The 17,566-nt window shown below is 34.5% G+C and overlaps 1 protein-coding gene across 1 annotated transcript in view; it reads left to right on the top strand.

Moving 5' to 3' along the window:
• LOC139776376 (uncharacterized) overlaps nucleotides 1–17,566 on the top strand; it is a 205,741-nt gene that overhangs the window by 133,789 nt on the left and 54,386 nt on the right. The gene's annotated exons all lie outside the window — the stretch shown is intronic.

Raw genomic sequence — 17,566 nt, 5'->3', positions numbered from 1 at the left:
GCAAAGATGAAGAACTGCATCTGATAGTATCTTCAATTTTAACCAGAATCAAATCTTATTCCAAAATTAGATCAAGAAGACTAATTTTATACTTTTTTTATGTGTTTAGTAAAAAAATATGTATATTCTAGTTTCTCTCTTTTATGAACGATTAGGTATAAAATTAAACGTATAAATCTAATTTTTTTTTATATTTATTAGAATTATATATCATAAATTTAAAATTAATTCTCCCACACACATACGCCATATATATAACATTTCTGAGAATTATTAAACTTAACATTCGAGAAAATAATTAATTACAGAAGATATATTAGAGCAGTTTATATTGGAGAAACTAATTTAAAGAAATGTTTTATCTTTAATGAGAAATTCAGCATTCTTTTTATTGAACCAACAAAGACTTAAATGAAGAATTTGCAGAGATTCGTGTAGACGCGGAATTACACGCCCCAGAGACGAAAATCGTCGAAGAGGCAGTTAGGTACAACGGCGATGATCGAGAGCAGCGTCCGTTACATTTCGTGCGAGTTTTCTTTTCCCGGAAAAATTCGCGAGAAAATAAACTTGACTCTTTGTTCTCGACTCGGCGCGTTCACAGTTCGCGTTCATTCACGCGCGTTTTCTTTCGCTAGTTTTCTTTTCATTGTTCACTGCCCGTTGATTTGGCTCCAAAAATGGCAAGTGCACCTTTTCGTCGAAGCGCAATTCTTCAGAAATAAAAATTGTAAGGAGAGACAAGTCCGCAAGCGATTCGTCCAATTCCAATCTCTCTCGCGTCACGTAAGCCGAGCATCGATCTCGCGGGTCAAGCGGAACTTACGACGGCGCATATAATGAGGGTAGTTAATTCCGTAGTTCCTACACTACCTAATCGCCGGAATAGACCGAGTCCGAGTTGCACCGCTCGCAATTAACCTGATTATCTCGTATCAATCTGACGATTTATCTTGCGCGAGGAAGTCGCATTGGCGCGGTAGGAGTAACAATTTTCTGAAAGTTAAGTCGAGTTTACCTCGATTTTCATACTATCATCATTCGAATAAAGAAATCGCACATAGAGTTCTCGTGTTTATAATTTTATTTATTGAAATATATTTCCTCCATTTTTTTTTTAATCACTTTAATCTGCTTTGAAATTTTGATATGCGTGCACAAACTGCACACTTGCACTCCAACCCGTTATTTTTCATTACATTTACCAACTGAATTTAAACAAATAGAGAGAGAAAGTTATATATATATATATTTTAAAGGTAATAAAAGTTATGAATATTATAAATGTCAAATATAACTATATAAAATCACAATTTCCAATAATTATACTACCATTGTTATTAATTTATTTTTATTTTTTAGTTTAAAATAACCATAAGATGAAATTAGGGATCTGAACTAGGGATCTTATTTTCTGATTTGCAGCAAAATCATGGCAGTTTTGAACATTTGATTCACATTGCAGTTTCGGGAATTCGATCAAAATTTATTTTTGAAAAATTCCATCATAAATATGTGGCAAGAAAAATTCCCTCGGTAAAGTAGCAGCGCGTGTAATAACAATTTTGCAGATTGGGAAAAGGATGGATGCACGTACAAAATCATTCCGGATATTTTCCTTCATCGTCAGTGGCACTTTTAGATCTCTTCTTCGGAGTTACGAGCTCCGAGTTCGAGTTTCCGCCGCCTTCGCGAGATTTTGCGGGAAAGATGAAATTGCAATAGGGTGTGGGGAGGACACTACCCTCATACATGAACGACTGGATCCGGAGATAGATGAAGGATGAGGCGAGGGTGTAAGGTACGGTCCGCCGCGACGCGGAAACGATTCGATTCTCGTGAAAGGTAAAAGCGGATCCGCCCGGTCCGTTTACATTATAAGGGCGGTTCTGAGTTTCCTCGCGACAACCTCTCGACAATAGCAATCGGCAAACGGTCGGAGAAAGACTTTAAAAAGGTGACGCTAACGAGTAGCAAGTAGCGAACGGTAAAGTCAAGGCATTATAAAAGTTTTAAAAGCAATTTAGATGTTCTGTGTATACTCTCTTGAGTTAAAAGGCATTTATTATGTATTTCTTAGATTAATTATTTTAATATAAAAGTACAGTTTAGAAGTACGGTAAAACTTTAAATCTAATTTAGTGGATTCGACATTTCCTGATCTATTTTTTTCCTAGCCTTTCAAATATATTTAAAAAAAAAAACATATCTATATGAATTATGGATAATCGAATTATCCATATACATATAAGTCATATTTCAAAAATAATGCCCAAACTACACAATTTTGTAATTTCCAGATTCTATTAATACTGAAAATTAATGAAATGCTGATATGAGACAGATGTAAAGGGGCATGTAATTGAAAGAACCTTTTCAAGGGATTCATGGGAAAAATAGATTGAGTTTATAATTTATAGGACCTACTTTAGGCAATGAAATTATATGTAAAGTGGTACTTGTGAATGAACTGTTAGTCCATTTATTCCCCGGAACCCTTATTAATAGTCGTTTTTCGTGCTCTTCTTAGATTTATGCAACTTTTATATAATGACAAAATATTATAATAACATTATGTTATTGATAATTATAAAAATTTGGAAGAAAATAGTTATAAATTTTTAAGATGATTCAAAACACTTAGCCACGTTATCGATAAATCCGTTACTGCAAATAGTAATACTGCATTCGGTAGAAAGAGCGAAGATAAAAAGTAACGCAAGAACTAACTGGACTCTCCAACGGTTCCAAAACATGTCTGAGTTTTTGCTTGTTGAATCTTCAAGCTCAAGCATGCTTACGCTTCAAGTACGTCATGTTATAATCTAGTTCTAGTATCTTTTGATGCTATTTTAATTTTAAAGAATTATCACTTGATTAATCATTTCACTTTTTGTAAAACTGGCAATGTTATTTGCATTTTTCCTTTTATTTATTGCATTACTATGGAAAAAAGATGTATACGGTGATCTATCAACTTTCATAAATTTACATAAATATCTAAATCACTGCGAAAACTTCGCGAAACCAACGGCCCATCTGTTCGGTGAAACGAGAAGAAATATAAGCTGGAATCGAAATCGACGCGCAATGTGATGAGATGAAAATTTAACTGATTGTTAGCTTGAGAATAAGAGCGAAATAAGGACAGAGGATGGTGAATCGATTTCCCGAAAGAGCCAAATTTTTATTTAAATTATCCAATCCTTTTATACAAAGATTGGCTCCGAATCTGGTGACCTCTCAACTTTTACAAGTCAGCTTTGCGGAAATAATCTTACGGAAAGAAATCTTTCACAAATCATCTATAACATTCGATTAGAAATCGTTTAAATAAGTTAAAGAGCATTTGTTCCCAAAAATCATTGTTATAGTTTTTACTTTTATGGAACGTAAAAACAGTTATTCTAAAGAAACAAATATGCCAATATTATTAAAAATATCTATACACACCACCTTTAATACATGTTTAAATCTCACGAAACATGTGAACAAATGTTTATTTTTATTACTTCGTCTCTAGTTTATTTTATGAATTTTTACTGAAAACTTTATACCATCATGCAAATATATATATATACATGCTTTTGAAAAAAACAATTCGATTATGTCCTCTACAAAGATTGTCAAACGAACGCATCCAAAATTATAGTATAGAGAACATAAAATTCCTTCTCTCTCCCCCATCTCTCTTTCTCTCTTTCCCTCTCTCCCTCACGTGCACACGCAAGGCAAAATCCGCTTATTAGTGTGACTTGACGAACGACGCTTTTAAACCTCGATAATGCGCTGCCGTTTTTTTTCTTCATGCGGGCTCGCGAAATCTTTCCAGAGCGAATTTCATGAATAAAAAGACGAACGCGAAAAAGGAGGGCCCGCCTGCTCGTGCGACCAGGAACGTTTAAGTGAGTGAACGAGATAAGTGAGAAACAGATAGTGGCCTTGAATCCAAGAAGATTATTATAAATATTACAAAGTGAAAGCACGTGCCAATCTCTTGGTAATTGTCAACTTATACGTAATTATCTTTAAACGTCTTTTAAACATATAATTATTTTTAATTAAATGATCTTATCTTCCTAGAAATAATTGACATTTTTCATAATATTTTAAAGAATACTGTATACGGCTCGAGACAGCAAAATCTGTATAAAGCATTTATCGTATTTCTTAATCGAGATTATTACTTGGCTTTTATATCGCGACACAATGCACCTCATTACGAGACAGGACGACGAGCCTGACTATTCTCGGTCTGCAACGTTTCGTCCTTTCTTTTTCCAGAAGCGGTGAAGAAAGCCCGCGGCAGCTTCACCATGAATATGCATCAAAAGGCAAAGTTTAATTTCACTGGGTGCAGGTAATTAAATTCTTCGGGTTAATTTCGGGCTTAAGTTTCTTTCGTTCGGAATTCATTACGTACATCCGCCGCCACCGCCGTCACTGAAGAAAACACGCATCTCTTATTTCCTACTCATTTGCCCCGAGATTACGAGCTTATGGCCCCCAATAAATTGGAAAAGTGCAGGAAATCGGTAAATCTTATTAATTCTTGTGAAGATTTGCTGATGGTATTATAAAAATGTAATAAATATTAGCTCAGCCTACATACTTGTTGTTAGTGCGATAAATTTCAATTTTTCTTATACTTAAGAGGAGAAAGGAGATTTGTATCAAATGATTTGTATTATTGTGTCAAATTAAAGAGACGGAATTTGCGAATGTATTTCAAGAAAAGTAATTAATGAACACAATTTTCTATTTAGGTATTATTAACTACTATATTTTAAATATTAAAAATTTTTTTTATATAAAACTTATTAAAAATGTAGGAGTTTTCTGTCATTGAAGACAGGACCAAAAAATTTCGAGTACCTCGCGTTTTGCCATGATTCTAAGGAATTTTTAAGGAAGCAATTTGCTATTTTTTGGTTTTGTTTTCCTCAGGACACTTTGCTGTACAGACTGAATCTAAAATAGACCATTTGAAAAAAATGTTATTATAAAATGGTAATAACATAAACGTAAAACTCTAATTTTCGCATAAAAATGACATTATTTATAACAATAACGAAAACAAAACAATTTTATCAATTCCACTGTAGATTCAATCTGTAGAGTAAGTATCCTGAAGAAAACTAGACCAGAAAATAGTAAATTGCTTCCTTACGGCGAAATTACGGAATCGTGGCAAAATTCGAAATCTCCGAGTCTTCTTCAACGACAGAAAACTCTTATATTTTTAATGAGTTTTATATTACAAATTAATTTGCTACATCTTAAATATAATAATAAATAATAACTAAACGGAGAACTGTATTCTTTCATTCCTTTTTCTGAAATAAATTTGCAAAGTCTTCAATTTGATCATGCAAACTTCCTGTCTACTCTTAAAAAAGAGAGAAGGTGATGATAGGCTGCTTGCACATGAAATATTGATATAATGAGGTGAGACGATGACTCTTAAAATAAAGAAGCCATTTGTGTATCTAGGTTAATTATTGTAAAAAGATGTCCCAGATACATCATTTACAGAAAAACCTCGAATGAACGGGATATTATCGGCGGAAATCTCTAACGCTGAATATTATATTATTTTAATACTATTCGTTGATTTAAAAATCAAAAATAAGAAATATGTTAATTCTGCTTACTTAGAAATCTTAATTGATTATACAACATTAATTTCTTAATTATTAATTAATTCGTACATATAAACTTTTATTTATTCAAAAGACAAAATCGTTGAATGCTTGTACATATTTTTATTGAATTATAATTGATACTTATGTTTCACATGAATTGAAAATAAGTAATCCCGATTGTCATCTCAGAATTTTGAAGAAGTCTATATCTTCTTCCCTATATCTTCCTAAGTGTATTGATTTGGCACTCGAAGACGTAAAAACGAAACGACGTACGTCCAACAGCAGTACCATTTTTATCGGCGTATAAGCCGCATGGATTAAGCCTGTCTACACTCACGAAGCTCGTTATTAGATTTGACACCGGGAATTACGCAGAGACAGAAAGCCGCGCCACTGGTGTTCGTGGCCTTAATCCAGTGTTCCTCAACCTTTTTTCCGTTCGTGACACCCTTCTGAACTTTATTTATATATCCGTATAATCACTGTTAATTAGAAAAGGAGAATTTAGGTGAATCTATGAATACAAAACAGTACTTTCCGAAGAACCGTGTGGTCTATATATCAATGGTCATTACATCGACCGATATTTCCACAAATTCGTGTACTTTTTCATCTAATATTTGAGAGAAAAAGATGTTTGCGTTTTCGTAGACATTTGTACTATAATTTTGTATTTTATATGCAATCCCTTAAAAAAAATAAACATAGCACAGCACCTAAAGGGCCCATACTGCCCATATTGAGAACCATCGCCCTAACCAACCTGCCACGAACTCGTCCGTGTGCTTTTTCATCGCGTTTCTAAGTACACCTTGTCTGTGTACACGGCCGTTCATGTTCAAAAGAGAACGAGAGAAAGAGAGAGGAAAAGGGGTGGAAAAAAGCTAGGATTATCGGAGCTTCCAGCAACCATAGACCATCGCAAACGTCACCCTTTACTCTCGCTTATAACACCTTTTTACAACCATCACCAACCGAAGATCAGAAAGAAAGAACTTTTGAGCTGTTCCACCTCCGGCTTCACCTTTTCTTCCTGTCCGGCAAAAGCGCCAGCTTCCTCTCATCCTGACTTTATACAGGATGTTTCGCGATCGTTGCGTTGATTTTTAACGAAGTTTCCTCCGAAGAGTTTGAAGTCTACTTTGGCGAAGATTAAACGAGATGTCACAGTCTCTGTCGCTTTCTTTTTTCCTCCGTATTAAATATGCTGATCACGTAGCTTCGGGTAAAATATATCTGTTAAAATAATTAAAATAAAACTAATTGATAATATTAGAACTTACCACCAAATTTGATAGTATATTTTAAAGCTTAACATCATATCAAACCCTTAAAACCTTTTTAATTTAATACAAATTATTTCGTGGTTTATTTCGCTATTTATAACTTTACGCGCTAAATTGCAGATCAATAAATAATTTTAAATGTAGGGTAAATTTTAGAGAAAATACCGTTTAGGTCAATTTCGGCCAAATGCATTCGACATAGAATAATGCTGCAATTATGGAATATTCATAGAGTATATTCACAGTGATTCAATAACCCGGAGCTATACATAATTCTAAGCAATATATCGTCATCAATACACTAGTTCCCTTCGTGATGCTATGTTTTAATTATGCTGCATATGCAAGATATACGTGTACTATTTTAAGCTTCGCGTGTACACTCGACATGACGGATCACTGGCAGGATTTAGCATAAAACATAATTTATCTCGAGCATATGCATGTTACATATATGCTACAATGCACATTTGCGTAATTAGCATGAATTATTTCCCACATTATATTTAATGTTACATATACACTTGATATTAATTCGCACACTTGCAAGTAATCCGTCACTTTCACTCTGCATTTAAGCACCGCTTACTCGTCGTAAGAAATGCAACGTGAAATTGAAAAATCTTAGCAGTCAATCATGCGCATGTTTTGGAATAGATCATAGTTATACATGAGGGAATACCCATCCTGCACCCATCTTGGAAGGTCGAAATTGGAAGCCTGTGAAAATGTATTTTAAAGAATAAATTCTCTGTAAGAATAAGTCTATTGAATCGCCTTACGCAATTTCTTATTTTTAATTAAATAAAAATGCCAATAAAGTCTAAACTAGACGATATGGTTAAACTTATATAAGAGAATTGTATAAAAGTATATTTTAATCTCACGTTTCTTAATATGTACCTTAATTCGCAAAAGAAATTTCTTGATGAATTTCAAGACAATTTTCTTTTTGGAGAAAAACAGAAAATTTCTATTATCAAAACGATGTCGCAGATTATGACACCCTATATATTCTTGCTTCTGACTCCCTTTTTATGATGCGTATTCATTTCTTTTGCACATAACGTTTTTTACAAATTGTTCCTTCGTAAATCTTACCGCAGTTCCTTCTTATCTAACCATTTGACCTCGTCGCGCAAAATACCCGTTGCGAGATAACGTCCGTTACGACATTTCGCATCCGTGCCCGCGCGCGTTTCTCGCCCGATAATGAAGAAAAGACGGAAGTGAAAACTTGACCCGGCTCGCCCTTATCTGACGTCCCTTTCTTTGTGCAACGCAACGTCATGTAGCCTAATAAGCTTTGCTTTTCGGCGTAATACGATTGTATGCTTACTCGAACGTCTGAGAAACCGACAAGTTTGCTGCGGAGTTTTTCTTTTGAGCTCTCGCTTTCGCGTCGTTCTGCGTCAAGTCTATCTTTCTGCGAATCTCTTTACTTCCTCTGCTTCCCTTACTTCTTTTCATTGACTTTACTTTATCTTCTACTTTCATCCAATTCACCATATCTCGTGTCGCATCTCATTGCGAGCCAGCTTTTTTATCCTTTATGTTCACGCTTTTCTGAGTCTGTATTTTTTCCTTTTTCCTTATATTTATGTTTTTCTCAAGTTTTACTTCCGTTTTCCTCGTCACTTTCATTTTTCTTTGAAGTTCCGTTTTCTCTTTTCCCTTTTTCCCCTTTACATAGGTGGTTCAGAAGCTTCATTTTCTTCCCTTTATCACTTTTTTTCTACGCTTTTGTTTTTCTCTAAGCTAAATCTGTATTTTTTTCTCATTTGTTATCGATTCCCTTTACTTTCTTTCTCTTTCAATAATATTTCTTGTACTTTGCATCTCCTCGCTCTTATAATACGTATTTATTCTTCTTTAAATTCTTTGTTTTTCTTTCTTCCAACGGTTCTTCTTGCTCCTTATCTCTTTGTCCTTTTATTTTAAAACATCGCTTTATTCTTCACGCTCGAAGTTCCGGAAACGCGATGCGTTTTCGTTACGCAATTCTCGAATGGAAATCAGTTTTCTTTGTCTAAGAAGCTTACTCATGCTTCTTCGCCTCTCTAATACGCTCTACGGCCATTTCTTCCACCTCACGCCACGACAACCCCGTTAAAAAGTCCTCGCTGACGAGTGGGATATCTTTTCCTCGAATACATACTCGTTATACATGCGTCGATGAATACTCGTTTCTCCTCGTTCGATTTCCTTTTATCGCGCGAAGAAACCGATCGTGTCTCCTCGCCTCTCCCTCGAGCGACTTGCGAAGTTCTCGTTCTTCGACTTTACGCTTTCTTATCGTCCCGATCTTCGCAGGATGACTTTCCTGTCAGCAAGAACTCGTTACAAACGCGTCTTGCAGCCACGTCATCGTAACATAACATCTTCTTATTAGAAAACGTCACCGAAAAGTCAAGTTTCCTTGAAAGGCTTCTAAATTCACTCCTCGAGCTTTTTTCAACGGATCGCTTTTCATTGACATTTTTCACTTTTTCTTTTATTACATAAGTGGAAAGAATCATATAGTTTATTATAATATTAGATTTGTTGCTTACAAGCTTGCCTCGCTGATAACACATTGCAGATAGTTTATGAAAAAGCGATTTATATAAAAAAATTACGATAACTCTTACCATAAATATTGTTACCATAAATATTTGGTATTACGTAGAATCTATAAATATTATATTAAAAGTTATTAAGACTAAATTAAGACATTTATAAGAAAGTAATTTTGATTATTTTATTTCATGTATAAAACTTCATTTTTTGCAATTTTATATACAGCAAAGTTCTTTAGTCCATACTATCTCAAGACTTCATGATATATCTACTGAGAATTAAATATCTGACAGCCTACACTGCAAATCCAAATGTGTTATTTTAACTGAAGCTCTTTTTACACATTTCTTGCGTTTTAAATCAGGTCATTTAACACGATTGAACGTATTAACTTTTAATTAATACGATTAAATTACGGATTGATTTAACACGCAACAAAACATGTAAAACGAGCTTCAATCAAATGTGTCATTTTTAGACGTTTATGCGTGTAGAAATAACACACTTGGATTTACAGTGGACGTTATGTAACTATATTTAATTAAAAGTTATGTACAATATATATACAAAGATTTAGCTTAAATTTTAAAAATATTTTCACTTCTATCACTTGTGCGTTCAAGTATAACGAATCTCTATTACTTAGCGCATTTTTACGTGAGTTTATCTCGTATTCAGCGCTAGCAATTTTACATATATAACTCATATTTTAGAATGTGACTTATCGCGACGTCGCGTATCCGAAAAGCGTTTTCCAAGACTTGGACGTGTATCCCTATTTAGATAGGCAGATTTGTGGCGGGATGTCGCGCGAAATTCTTTTGCCCGAGTGTGCGCTTATACTAACCGCGCGCGGTCACGTCTACTTTTCACGCCGTCGCGTCGCGCGGATACGACAGAAATTTCAACTGAGTGTTTTATATGATAATGTACACGAGTAATATTTCATTTTTTAAGAAGCTTTGCCGTCCCTTATCTGACCGACCCAGTTGACCCTTTGCTCTTCGTGAAAGACCTAAGTCCTCCCTCCTTTTCAAGAGACATTCCTTGCATAAAGAAGCTTAATCATGTCGACCTAATCTGATATAAAACTGTTTTCTTCGTGGAGAGATGTAGGTGATATAATTTCAAACTAACTTTTAATTAATGTTCGCTGAATACATTTTACGAATTTTTTACTAGTTTTATAATGTTTCCAATCTGTTTATTAATGCAATAACAATTATCAAATATTAACAATAGATTTTTTAATTAAACTATATTTCAGATAGGTTAAAATAATAAATTAAGATTTATAAATTTTAAAAACCTACGTTAATTATTATTGATTATTATTTAATCTGGCTAATATAGATACTTTTTTCGGGTGTAGTTCCGAATGACCCCTGCTCCCGATCGACCTAAAATTTTACAGATAAGTTGTTTTTGATGTAAAAAATGAAGTGCGCGTGGTCCCAACTTCGGAAAATAAAAAAAAATTTTAATTTCCCGAAGTTAAGATCACGCGTACTTTATTTCTCACATCAAAAACAACTTATGTGTAAAATTTTAGGTCGATCGGGAGCAGGAGTCATTCGGAACTATATCCCTTTTTTCATCAAACTGCGTACGCAATACCGTTGAGAGTTACGGTCTCCAATAAACATTTGTTCAAGAGCACTAGAACTTCTTTCCGAATTCATTTAACTCTCTTCCGTGATATTTCCAATATATCTTTCTATGACGGACGGAATGCAATTATTTTGGTTTCGGAGGGAAATACGAAACGTGCAGAACCTGACGCGAGCTAAAAAATCAATAGTGACACGATACGGCTCGTAAAACTTTTTGAAGCAAACAGGAATAAAGTTATATCCGTTGCAAAAAGACGATACGTCACGAAAGAAAGCCTTACGTTGGAAACGTAGTGCAGATCTCATTCACTTTGACGCGGCCGGCGGCAACGCTCCTGATTAATGAGACGACGGAAATTCTAACGAAGCCGCAACACTTAAACATCGCGAGAGAACTTTAAGTTCTGTATGTCGCTGACACCTTTGGTGATTTATCGTATCATTTATAGAATTATTTTGCAGTAGTCAATTTTTTCTGTTCTGCTTCATCGTCTATTTTTTTCTCCATTTATACATGATGTATCACAAATATAAATCTTTATCCTAGACTTATTTGTTTTATGATCAGCACGCGAATAAATTTGTTGTTTCTTAAAGGCAGTGTTTTGTCCGTAACAAATACAGAAAGCTTACAACAAAATTGTTCATTAGATGTGACAAAATTAACGATAACATTTAAAATTTTTATATAAATAATATGTGGATAAAGAAAAGTGTAAATAGATGTTGCAAGCACAATTACATTTTATATTAAAATAATATGAAGTCTCTCTCTCTCTCTCTCTCTCTCTCTCTCTCTCTCTCTCTCTCTCTCTCTCTCTCTCTCTCTCTCTCTCTTTTTCAATCTCGTTTTTGCACAAATAGGTAACGCAAAAAGATTACGTTTATTACATTAAAATGGAAGTATTATTATAATAATAACTTTATAATTGAGGACTTCTATACAAGAGGAATATAAGTCGATTTACGTCCTTATTGTTTTTTTTAATTGGATATATAGGCTCCGCTGGAAATCCACGAAGATAAGAGAAGTGGATTAACTTAGAGCCAGACGCGATAAATAATGCGCGAAAGTTCTTTAAATTTTAGAATAACGCCTAATAATTCTGCGTACTTATTATTTCCAACCTTAGTAAACTGCGCGCCAACTAAATTGTCAGACTTGCAACACAGCTCTTGGAGTAAAATCCCCTCCCAACCCCCTAATTAAATCGTCTCGACTTGATGCTAGCATCTAAGGTTGGAAAGTATATGTAATACACAGAATTATTAGGCGTTATTCTAAAATTGAAAGATCTTTCGCGCATCATTTACCGCGTCTGGCTCTCATTTAACCCACTTCTCTCTCTTATATTCGTAGATTTCCAACGGAGCCTATATACTCAATTTGTCACGCTGGCTGAAAGTACGCGTAACATTACAATTAATAATAGGTTATTTTGTGAAATTACACATTGCCTCAGTGGTCGAATTGGTTACATCTCCCAATTTTTGTAGCTGTGTTGCAAGTCTGACAATTTAGTCGGCGCGCTGTTTACTAAGGTTGGAAAATATATGTAATACACTGAATTATTAGGCGTTATTCTAAAATTTAAAAAACTTTCGTATTATTCACCGCGTCTGACTCTCAATTAGTCCGCTTCTCTTATATTGATTTTTTTTTGTTGCAAAAGGAATATAAGTAAACTTACTATTTTTTAGATTTGATGGGCAATGAAAAAAACATTTAAAAAGTTCGCCAAAAGCGTTTTCCAATTTTTGTAGCTTGACTCTCAATTTTCTTTGAACAGAAATCAGCAAGATAGCCATCATTGATAGCGACGATTATGACGATCTGGTTTGACTGATTTTTGTGACAATAAAGAGAAAATGAATTTTTATAGCACTTTTTATTTTAGTAATTTGACAGTTACTATATATATATATATATATATATATATATATATATATATATTAAAAAGTCATTTTTCTCATAATGGTGTTAATGGCTTACATCCCTTTTGGAAGGAAACCTTCAATTACCGCATAATTAATTTTAACAAATTTTTCTTTTAAATTATCTGGTATATATTTAATGTTAAATCAAATATTCGTTAATGCAAACTCCGTATAATTCAATCGAAAAGAGTCCGAACAAAAATGGATGAACTCGCTTGCGAAGCACCGGTTGTGATTCCTTTTAAATTGGTCTTAACGAGGCTTTAGTGTATATACTCAAAAGAAGTAATTTTCATTCATAGAAACTTTCAAATAAAACTTTTTTTATAATTTACCAGTTTGAAAGAGTTATGAGACGCTCAATGGAACGTTGATTAGATAATATATTTTACCAATGTTTATGATACAGCATTTTAGTCAAAGGATAAAATATAGGAAGCGTGGTAAATTGAATTGTTATGAAAATTACTATTGAAAATGTTAATAACATTTTGAAATATATCAGAGCTCACACATCAATTAGTATAAGTATTAAAAATTACTTTTGTTCGTAAAAATCACATTTTCTATTTCAGAAAATAAATTATATTTTTCTATGATTAATCATAGCATATACATAAAATATTTTTATTATTTAAGTACAAATAATTAAATTACTCTCAGAGCATATAAAATTGCATTTTTTTCTGAAGCGCTTTAAATATGTTGAGTTGCCAAAGGAATGCGATTCCATAGAGCAACAAAATAAAGTATCGTACAGTAGAGCGCGAATTCGCTTAGGCGAGTGGTGGTGTAGGTCAACGGTATCGTAGGTCGATAAACCACCGGGCGGGTGGCGATGTGGAACTGTTCCTGGAAGTGGTTGCGGCGCCGCATTGGTCGGCTCGATTATTTATGCAGGTAGCGTCGGCCCATTACTTCGCCTCTCATTTGTCAGTCACAGTCGTGTGCCGGAAGTTCAAATCTCGTTACTTGCTTCTTGACCTTCGATCGGCGAGCGCGTTGTCATCGTCGTCGTCGTCGGCGGCGGCCAACCAAAATTATCCTCTTAGGTAATCTCGCATTTAATGCGCTGAATTCCACAAATGCAGCAGAAAACCCATTTTGCATCAAGCGCGTTATTTTAGCATTGCAATTATCAATAAGAGGAGAGTTAGTTTGAGATCTTAATTGAGATTTTCATATTTAAGAATTTTTTTAGTCACTCTTGACATATCATTGTGATTCTGTCATATCATTGTGATAAAATCAATATGCTTATTATGCTTCTTAAGTATAGCTGCTCTCAATTTATTAATCGCATTGAATGTCAATTAGCACAATGACTGTTTCTAATAACAGCGATATTCGAAGATAAATATTTTGTGGTAAAAAATCATGGATTATTCCGTAGTCGACCCGAGGATTATACCACGATGGATAACGTTTTCCGCAATATCCAAGTCCTTCAAATATCAATGCTAAGCTAGACAGGAAGGGATCTCGCTGCTTCAAAGATAATCGGATTTATTACATCTGCTACTCTGGAATAATGCATAGCGTATTCGATGATCTTTTGTATACAGGGCAAATATATATATAGATTTTTGCTTTTTTTTAGCCAAAAATAGATGTCAATTGTAAAATGCATCCATGAGATGAAATGTATTTATTTGACGCGGCATTCCATTTCTGTTTTTAATTATAAAAAAACATGCTTACTTTTCATATAAAATGAAGAAAATAAGACTAAATTCTTAAAAAAAAAAGCAAATGTATATTGATTTTATTGTCATAACGAATCAAACAATTAAGTTGTAATTGTTGGAGTCGGGAGAAATTATTGAAATTTTTAAAACAATAAAAGATTGGGTTATTTCAAAACGTTATTCATATAATAATATATGTGTGCAGTAAATCACACATTCCGATTACAGTGAAAGAACAAAGTTCTAGCTGCGTCAAATGATTGCGATGAGAAATTCACGCCGGGGGGGTGGGGGAGGGAAGGGAGCAGAGAAGGCTAAGTGACTGATGATGAATCGGCCAATTCATCCAATTTATCGTCGCATCCGCTCAGCGGTTTGATAGACATTTATATCGTTCAGCGAGTCCATTTTGGAATCCGCGAAACGGCGGAGTTGCAATCGGTCAATAGCTCCGGCATTGCTCATCTACGAAATTGCGACAGAAGGCCCGCTGTCGATTCAGTTGCAGTCGAATCAGTTTGACAATAGCCAACAAAGAAGCTGTCACATGTATTATACTGAGCGACGCGTATCGCCCGTAGCTACAAATGTACGTGTTTAGCCGGCGGACGTGTATACATGCAAGGACCCCATCCCGGTCGAAGGGCTCGGATGATCGATGTGACGTCAGATGAACGGATCGGCTAATACTAGCATGGACCACCGGACGTGCAGCTTCGGCCGCCACCTGGGCCGAAGCCACTACCTATTGGATTGGCCGATTCGATTAACTACTCATTAGAACGGATAAGTGGCCTTAGCGGCATAAATGTTACATCGCTGTCTGATCTATTATGATTGCCTCGTTTTGGCTGAATTATCGTTGTAAACCGGTGACTATATAAATAATGACTAACGCAAAATAGATGCAAGATAGAGACACCTGTCATCGCATCATATATCTGATTCTTCGTATAAAACGATTACTTTTTTAACGAAAATAAGAAAATTAATATTATTAGTTAATTAATGCTATTAATTAACACCATTCGTTTGTACCAAGTATTTTGTTAAAAATGAGAACACTGCTCACATCCGATTTAGCAACAATTTATCTATTAATGATTTTATTATTTTTTTTCTTATTAATTTAAACGATATTATATATATATTTTTTTTTAAATTGATACATATATCTATTTAAAGTTACAACTTTGATAATTTATAATTTATAAATGAAAAGTTATGAGCTGCGCAAATAAAATCAAATAATAAGATTTGCCGACATCGCATTTAACAAAAATATTTAGAGTTTAGTCACGTTTAATTATTGCTAATGTGCATTAAATTCTACCACCAGAAATTCTATAGAGAGGAATTAATAGAATCCTCTGTGATAATTGCACCCCGTTAATTCGCTAATTGCGGTTTCTCCAGTTGCGCGAGAGCTGTCGTTATCATCGGCCCGGCGACGGCGACTTTGCAGCGCAGCGTCGAATAATATTGGGACGAAATAGTAACGCGCAACTTTGTTCAGACAGTTCGTATTTGCTTGTTGCTAGAAATTTATCGCTCCCAAAGTGGTTTGATTTACTCTTGCCAATATTTCCGTGAAATCCGCCGTGATACCAGCGTTTGCGTTTCCGCGCATTTTTCACGCAGCTTCGAACAATCGCGACCTCAGGTACACTCAACAAATTGTACATCGAGAAAATATCCGTAGGATTTTTGCTTCAATTCTCACTCTGACGCTTTATGGAAGCGTCTTAAAATTTAACTATTAAGCTAAAAAGAATTAGAATGTTTCTGTTCAGGATACAATGCGCTATGCTTCTTTTATAATCCTTTAATCAATTTTCTACGTATGTTTTAAGCAAGACAGGAGCTGTTTTTGGAGACAGCCTATGTACAGACGCACGTTTCGCGAAAGTAGTGACGTAGGGCATCGAGCCAGACGGCGCCGGTCTCTCTTATTCAGAACGCATAAGTTATTCGTTTAGCCTGCAACGCCGCGCGGCACCATCGCAGCGGTCCGTTGTACGTGGTTGGCGTGTCACGAGAAGTGCACACGACCGCGCACACGTGCACGGCCTGCTAAAACGAACTTATACCTGTCTGGGAAAACTGCCTTGCAAACCAGTGACGTACGGAAGGGATGGCGAGGAAGACACGACTATTCGGGGTCGAAACGTCATTATAAGTTTTCAAGCCAAATAAAAAAAATTGTCAAACTAAGACAGAACTCTGTATACTTGCGAGCGTAAATATTTCCTCATATCTTATTTTGAAAGTTTTCGAATTGTTTATAATGGGTTCTATAATGAGAGAATTAAAATATCAACAAGTTTAGATCAAACAAAAAATTTTACTCGTGATATAATATATATAAATATTTCTTTCCCGTTTAAGTTTTATATACATCTCTTCTGTTTAAGTTTGCAAAAATTGAAATATACCAGTATCCAAATCAAATGAAAAATTCGTCGAAGAATGATAGAAATCGATTTATCTACGTAATATATGTATTTTCTTTAGATTTAAAAATATGTTAATTATTTATTATTGTAATTATTTTAATTAGTAGAATGTTTGCCATTAAAACTTCCGTATAAATTTTCAAACAAAACGAAAAATTTGCTAAACTAAGAAAAACATCCAGTAAGCGAACATATATCTCTCTTAAATTTTTTTATCTTGAACTTTTTAATTATTTATGAAATGTATCGGGTTTGGTGACAAATATTTTAAGTACATTTCTGTTTACACCTGCCCGCCGAAATACTCGTACATGCGCCACATATTTTCGCGAAGTGATCGCTATAAGAACGAGCGCCGTGGGAGACATTAGCATTCTT

Source organism: Temnothorax nylanderi, unplaced genomic scaffold, assembly GCF_030848795.1.
Source record: "Temnothorax nylanderi isolate EJ_2023f unplaced genomic scaffold, tnyl_v1.0 TNYL_tig0118_pilon, whole genome shotgun sequence".
NCBI lineage: Eukaryota > Metazoa > Arthropoda > Insecta > Hymenoptera > Formicidae > Temnothorax > Temnothorax nylanderi.
Note: the sequence above shows the minus strand (reverse complement) of the source record. Positions and strands in the feature narration are given on the sequence as shown.